An 8,629-nucleotide genomic window follows, 5' to 3' on the forward strand; every position below is an offset into this window, starting at 1 on the left:
ATTGGAATACAGGGGCAATGGTCATACACAACTCTTATTGTTCAGTCAAACGATGATAGCAAAAAAAAAGTGGGGAAATAATGAAGGAATTAAAAACATTTACTTAAATTTAATTAAAAATAAAAAAAATTAAAAAGGGGGAGGGGCATCCCAAAGCGTATGTGACTCCAATATGATAGGTTTGGGTCGCTAATAGTTTTTGTACCCTATTTTCTATGTAAAGTTTTTCTACTAATGTGTAAGAGCCTAGGGCAAAGAGGGGACAAAACTATGTCCCTCCCATTTTAAGCCAAAAATTGAAACTAAAAACTTAAAATATGAAAGAGGACAATGACTAACTTTTAGACTATTACACTACATAGAAAATAGGTTTTTTTTTCTTGTGGCTTTCAGAAGATTGTCCCATTACCACACCCACACTTTTTTTATTCTACTTCATTTTTATAAATGGACTATTTCTATACGAAGGCATAAACAGACGTGCCGCCGGAATAACCTCAGATGCGCCATGCGAGGCGGAGGGGGATTTAATTTTAATCCATGTCCGTCTGTACATCCATTCGTATTAATGAAAAAATGGCAAATTTGTAGTTTCCGCAATTTAACTTAATTTATTTTGCCTCAACGAAACTTATGCACAATGCTTATAACCACCAAACTCAGATCAAGTTTAAAAGCTGGCATCACTTTCACTGTTCTCGAGTTTATGCTCCTTTATAAATTGAAAACGTTTAAATTTGTCGTTTCCGCATTTCACTTTATTTGCCTCAACCAAATGTTATGAAACTTACATACAATGCTTATGATCACTTCAACAATGAGCGAACCCTATAACGCATAGCAAGGCATAAAAAGCCCGATGTATATATATATATATATATAAAAGGGGACTGCTTCAAATGCCATTAGTACCACTGAACCAAAATGATCACATGATACATATGCGGATAATTGACATGTTCCAGATAAGTATACATATGCATCCAGTAGAAACATAAATTGAAGCTGGTACTCCAGGAATGTATTCGCATAGGGATATTTTAACCTAATTTTACACAAAGCTTTTTTTTATTTTTTTTATCATACAAAAAAACTTTTATAGCCTGTTGCACTCGTCGTTTGCTATCTTAGGGAAATGATAACTGTTTTTATTTCAAATCTTTTTTATTGTTAATACCAGAACGTTTTCTTTTCAATTTATAACTAACAGTGTCCTTGCTAAAACAGAACCAACATTGAAAGATCGAAATTTTCAGTGTTTAAAGGGGAGGTAATATTTTGACAATAGATTTTCCACTAACAGTGTTAAGATGCAATTAAAAATCCGGAAGCTCTGGGTAAAATTGATATCCAGGAACATTGAAAAACATTTTCGTCCTTCACAGAGGCGATTTCGGGTTAAAGAAGTAACAGAAATAAATTAATTAATAATCATTTAAAAAATTGTTGAAATCTTATAACTTATTCTAATGAGCTTCTCTGGATTTTCCATTAACGTAATTTATGTAATACTGGTAAATTATTTAGTCAGGGATTTCGTATATATATATTATATTATTTACAAGTCTAAATTGAAAACAACGTTCATACCTATGATTGCGTTGGATAAAAAACGCAATTTTTATACGTGTGCATGCAAAAACAAATTTCTTGTTAGAGGGGTCTAAATACAGCACAAACAACATTTTCCAAAAGACCAAAAAAGTGAAAAAGTATATTTTAACAAAACGCATTTGACTAACAGGTCGAACAACAAATGTTCTTAAACCCTGCTGACTGCCATTGGCGATTGCCAAATAAACGGATCAAAAGGTGTAATAAATGGATCTTAATTAAAAATTTAATACCAAACAGAAAACAATAAACTTTCGGCAAAGATGGTATACCGCAAACAAAGGTGCAAAGATTTTTGTACACCATATCCGGATTTCGACAATTTGTCTCTTCAGTGATGTTAGGAATCGAAACAGTATTTGGAAGGCCATATTCTGTTTGGTATTAAATTTTTAATTAAGATCCATTTAGGTGCCTGTCCGAAGTCATGAACCTATCCATGGCTATTGTTCGAGTCCGTTTAGTATTAATTTAGTGTATCATATCATATAAGGGGTGCATTACATTTGCGCTCATTTTGGGGATTAAGATTTTTACGTTTGCGCGCAGCCTTTTATTACATTTGCGCGCATTCAGTTAACAGGAAAATATAAAGATAATTTATAATAAATATGTCGATAGTTATCAATTTTGAACATATTTATCATTTTAAATTATATACTTTTCATATTGAAAATACCAGAATGGAGAAGGTGACAGAATTCAATTTCTTGAAGCAGTGGGCTTCAAACACTCAGCACGTACCGTTAGTAAAATCGTAACTTTTATTTTTCAGATCTGCTATATTTTTACATTTCTATCTGTATATTTTTCCAGGACTTACAGTGTGTGCATTATAAAACGGACGTGTCCTGCTAGGAATCTCACTTCCACCTCCTCGTTGGTGAAACGGGAACTTAGACTAACGGAAGGGGTACTTGTAAATAGTTTAATAAATAGATAGATAAGTATAATTTACCAGGAAGCATTAAAGCCTGCAATCGGAATTTCAATTAGATGCCTCGGGTAGAGAGAGTGCCACACTCTCTGCACGTTAAGAACCCTTGCAACAACTCTTTGTCCATTTGAGGGGTCCGTAGGTGGCCTTTTCCAAGGCAAAATTTCAGTCTCTATCCCATATACCCTCATTTCCTAGTGGCAGTCGCAGTCCAAATTTCCACGACCTTCATCCAGAATGACCTCTACAGGAATTACCTATCTTAATTAATGTTAAATTGTTCTCGTCCTGAACATGCATGAAATATTTGCCACTGAACGTTAATCAATTAACAATCAATCAATCAGAATTTCATATAGATATATTTTTTGTATGGCTACTAGATCTTTATGAAACTTAAATATGTTGTAAGTTCACATGGTTTATAGTTATATGAAATTGTTTCAAAACAATTTCCTTGTACCAAGGTATGCGTTTACCGCGCAATTTGTAAATATATGTTTTGTAAATCATTTGTTTGAACAATATTTTATTTGTCAAAAGTACACAAATGACAAATATACAACAGAAAACATAGGGATTCGGAAACAAGAAAAAAATTGGTATAGGTCCGTCTCCTTTGTAAAACATTGATATCTTTATTTTTATTATTAATTTCACACATTATCACTTTTTATGACACTTTTAATCATAACTATAGTACATGTGTAATTGCTATTTAAACAATTTGTTTATTTACAACCTCTCAGAGGTCATCAACGGTAACCTTTCGCATATTTTGATACTTTAGTTCTAATCAATGATTTAAAATTGCTTCAATATATATTTCATGTACGATCAACCCATATTTCGTGAATGAAATATAATTTGTGTTTAATATATTAATTCACCTCCTTTTGTTTGTTAAAGATAAAAACAAGAGACAAAGACTTTGGAATGATATGGCCACAGTATGTTTTTTTTTTGCGTAGACAAGATCAGGCAAGATGAACGTACAAGCCGCCGAACCATTATTTTTGGCAAGCCTGTGCTTCACTGGTAGGCAATGAAAATGAAAGCTACAATCCTCTACGTTCATTGGAAAATAGAGAGATCGTAAGGAAATTGAACCCCAATACGTAGCAAAGATAACACCCAATGAACTCTTTGGTTTCCATTTGCAACTTATCAAGTACGAAATTCAAAGAGAACACCCTGAGTTCCTAACTGGGACCAATTTAGGTGTCTCTGGTATATTAAAAGAAGGCCCTATCTAATCTCTGTGGGAACACAGGAGAAGAGAACCCTAACTATAAGCTAGCGTACAATGTTTGGACACGTTCCATTTTCATTTTGCCATTTTCTGCTGGCTACATATTGACTTTTAATTTATTTTAGATTTGAAACAATTTTTAGACAAATATTAATTATTTCAAATTGTGAGTCATATAGATCTTTTATGTGACTTTTCAAAAGTCTTTAAAATATACTAGTTAGATATGTTTAAGAATCGATAAACTAACGTCTAAAAGATTGTTACCAGAGACCGTTATTCATTGGCTTCTTAGTTCTAGCATCTATGGGTTAAGCGATTATTCACTGAAACGTTATACATATCCACTGAACAATTCTTTTCCCTCTGAATTGTAAGTTCTATGACTGTACGTCTATATCGCAAATATGATACCTCTGTAGAATTATAACTGCCTCTGTTTACCACAAAACCTAAAATAATTGAACAACATAGCAGCAGAATTTTTCTTTTCTTTATTTTTGGTGGTGAATGTGGAGGTGGTGGAATTTTTTTTAAACTATGCAGACAGCTTTTCGATTTGTTTTACGAATTGTGACTAATATAAAAATAAGAGGATGTGGTATAATTGCCAATAAGACAACTCTCCACCAGAGACCAAATGACATAGTATTTAACAACTATAGATCACCATACGGCCTTCAACAATGAGCAAAACCCATACCGCATAGTCAGCTATAAAAGGTTCCGAAATGACAAATGTAAAAAAAAATCAAACAAGAAAACTAACGGCCTGATTTATGTAAAAACAATGAACGAAATACAAATATGATATACAGCAACAAATGACAGCCACTGACTTACAGGCTCCTGACTTGGAATAGACAAATGCAGAATGTGGCGGGGTTAAACATGTTAGTGGGTGCGCCACCCTCTCCCTAACCTGGAACTATCATTGTGTAACAGTGCAAGATATGAACAAACTATAAAAAAATCAGTTGAAAAGGGCTTAACTCATCAGATCGATACAAAGCAGAAAAATAAGTAACAAAAACACAGATCGGATGCGGCATGGTGTTTATACATCCCTAACAACACAAAAGACACCTAAGAACATATCTGAGAGTACTCGCAGTTACTGACAGCTAGTTCAAAGCCAATAACACCATATAAACAAATCGTGTGTCTACAACTATAGTCTATTCAGAAACAATTGAAATTGATTCAATAAAAATGGAGTTCTACTTTTATTAAATCTAATTCCAATATGATAAACTTAATAAGATATCCTTGATATTATATATCTTAAAAGATAAAACCTAATTAGATTTCCTTGATATTATATGTCTTAAAAGATAAAACTTAATTATATAGGTACATGTATCCTTGATATTATATATCTTAAAAGATATTTAAAGATTCTAAATTTTACACCTAAAAATTTTTGAAGTTCATCAATTGTTATATACCTATAGGCTCAAATATTAATCAGCGCTATATGTACATATATGTTTATTAAATAGTGTTCCTACGTTACAACTTTAAGAACAACGAAACGAAAAATAGTTTTTTCAAGCATTTATTTTTGTTTTTGTTTTATAGAAAATTTATGCAAATAAATCCAAATGTCATTGATGTCTTAAGTAAACAGCTAATAACGACTTAGCTAGACTTATTTTTGTAGACCAATTGAATTATATTAATCTGATTATATAAAAAAAATGAACAAAAAGATTTATTTTGTATTCAGCCAAAGGACCAATCTCCAATGAAGCCAAGTGGAAAATAATATCAACAGATAAAACAATAAAACCAAATGACGGTTGCGATATTCAGCTTGTATGAATTAAACGATATATGAGGTATACGCCAATGAGACAGCAAACCAACGACAAAATCAATCAAAAGACATCCAGAGGGTAACAACAGACAAATGTCTACAAATGTCTATACAATAACAAAAGCTTATAATTCAAATCTAACTTTTTAAGAACTTAATCATAACTCTTTAACACCTACATCATTTACATGACACAATCATAACTCTTCAACACCTACATCCTTTACATGACACAATCATAACTCTTCAACACCTACATCATTTACATGACACAATCATAACTCTTCAATATCTACATCATTTACATGACACAATCATAACTCTTTAACACCTACATCATTTACATGACACAATCATAACTCTTTAACACCTACATCATTTACATGACACAATCATAACTCTGTAAGACCTACTTCATTTACATGACACAATCATAACTCTGTAACACCTACATCATTTACATGACACAATCATAACTCTTTAACACCTACATCATTTACATGACACAATCATAACTCTTCAACACCTACATCATTTACATGACACAATCAAAATCACTAAAAATCATGCCAATTTGTATAATATCCTTATAGCTTTTCCCGTATCCAAAAAACAGAACTGCACTGTTAAAAACTAGATGACTCTAGTTCATATCCCAACTAATTGCATCATTGTTAGTATATTTACCTCATATCTCAGTGCAGCCACATCAATGCATTGACAGTTTCTGCTGTCGTTATGGATGCGCCATAACTTTAACAGACCAGACCAGAGAATCAAATTATTTGATATATGTTTTATTTTTGAAAGTTTTGTGTGCATTACTTTAAACACCATATAAACATAGAGTTCGGCTTGCTGGACATATACCACATGCAGAAAAAAATAAATAATTTGAAAATCACTAGTTATAAAAGACCATTTCAGGAATACAAAATGTATCTTTATAGGCCAAAGACTTCGATTATCTCCCACATAATATATTTCTTTAAAATATTTTGTCATGTCTTTTTTAAAATCAACCATTGACACTTTTAAAAAATGTGTTGTGTCTGTCCAAGGCACAGTTCTAGCCCTAAAGTTAAAATACTATTTTAGTCTTAGATGCATGATTTTTTTATTAGTTGTTATTGGCTTTGAACTAGCTGTCAGTAACTGCAAGTACTCTCAGATCTGTACTTAATGTCTTTTTGTTGTGGGGATGTATAAGTACCCTTCCACGTCCACTCTGTGTTTTTGTTATGTATTTCTATGTGTATTCAACTGATGAGTTAAGCCTTTTTCAGCATTTTTAACATTTTTATAGTTTGTTCTTCTGTTGGACTGTTACACCACTGTCCCAGGTTAGGGGAGGGTTGGCGCCTTCAAACTAGTTTAACCCCGCCCCATTTTGTATGTGCCTGTCCCAAGTCAGGAGCCTGTAATTCAGTGGTTGTCGTTTGTTGCTGTGTAACATATTTGTTTTTCGTTCGTTATTTTGTACATAAATGGGACCGTTAGTTTTCTCGTTTGAATTGTTTTACATTTGTCATTTCGGGGCCTTTTATAGCTGACTATGCGGTATTGGCTTTGCTCATTGTTGAAGGCCGTACGGTGACCTTTAGTTGTTAATTTCTGTGTCATTTGGTCTCTTGTGGAGAGTTGTCTCATTGGCAATCATACCACATCATCTTATTTTTATATAGTGTAGTCTTAGCCCTAAAGTTAACATACTATAGTGCAATCTTAGCCCTAAAGTTAACATACTATAGTGCAATCTTAGCCTAAAGTTAACATACTTAAGTGCAATCTTAGCCCTAAAGTTAACATACTATAGAGCAATCTTAGCCCTAAAATTAACATACTTTAGTGCAATCTTAGCCCTAAAGTTAACATACTATAGTGCAGTTTTGGCCTAAAGTTAACATACTATAGTGCAGTTTTGGCCTAAAGTTAACATACTATAGTGCAGTTTTGGCCTAAAGTTAACATACTATAATAGTGAAGTATTCGCCCTAAAGTTAACATACAATAGTGCAAATACAGTTTTTTTATCGACATTCCCATTCTACTCTAAATTGATCAATCAAAAATTAAACGGGGAGTCATTTTCAAATGATTACGTGTTTGAATTTCATCGTTAGCACACATAGTATAAAAAGGAAATATTAATGTATTGTATAATTATATTTTCAATTGGTAACAGGCTAGTTTAAAGACTTGTATGAAAATTTTCCCTTGGAATTGAGATCCATACTATAGTTGTTTAGAACTACAAAGATTGATGGAGGTATGGATTGGTGTTAACATAAATAAGAAGATGTGGTATGAGTGCCAATGAGACAACTATCCATCCAAGTCACAATGTGTAAAAAGTAAACAATTATAGGTCAAAGTACGGCCTTCAACACGGAACCTTGGCTCACACAGAACAGCAAGCTATAAAGGGCCCCAAAAAGACTAGTGTAAAACAATTCATACAGGAAAACCAACGGTTAACGTCTAGTTGCAAATATTACATTCATGCAAGGACGAGAGAGTGTTAATGTGCTATGAATATGAAACCTGTATCCACGAGACCACCATGGTCCACCACGATTAAACTATAAAGAAAATGATCGAATTTTTTTTATATTATGTTATTAATGTCATGTTATTTCCAAAATTACAGCATAAAGTTCATGTCATCGAACTTCGTTTCAAGCTCCACAGGTTTTGCAATTATCACATTTTACTAGGATAGTTGGTGGAAAACATCACAAATATATGAACGGGGAGAAAACAATAGGATACAGTTTTCAAATAAAGTACGAGAAGATAGCTTTTACTACAATCTTTCAGGAAAATGTTTTTTATAACTCATTGCTATACATATTGTGCAACCAAAAATGAAATATAACATTCGGGTTACCTTTCCTTATATTTTAAAAGACTTGAATGAAATAAAAAAAGGAAAAAAAATTCCCAAATCTGATGCAGATCAAACGAAAAAGGGCCTAAAATATAACCGAACCTTTACAAGGAATCA

This window comes from Mytilus californianus, unplaced genomic scaffold, assembly GCF_021869535.1.
Source record: "Mytilus californianus isolate M0D057914Y unplaced genomic scaffold, xbMytCali1.0.p SCAF_6, whole genome shotgun sequence".
Lineage (NCBI taxonomy): Eukaryota > Metazoa > Mollusca > Bivalvia > Mytilida > Mytilidae > Mytilus > Mytilus californianus.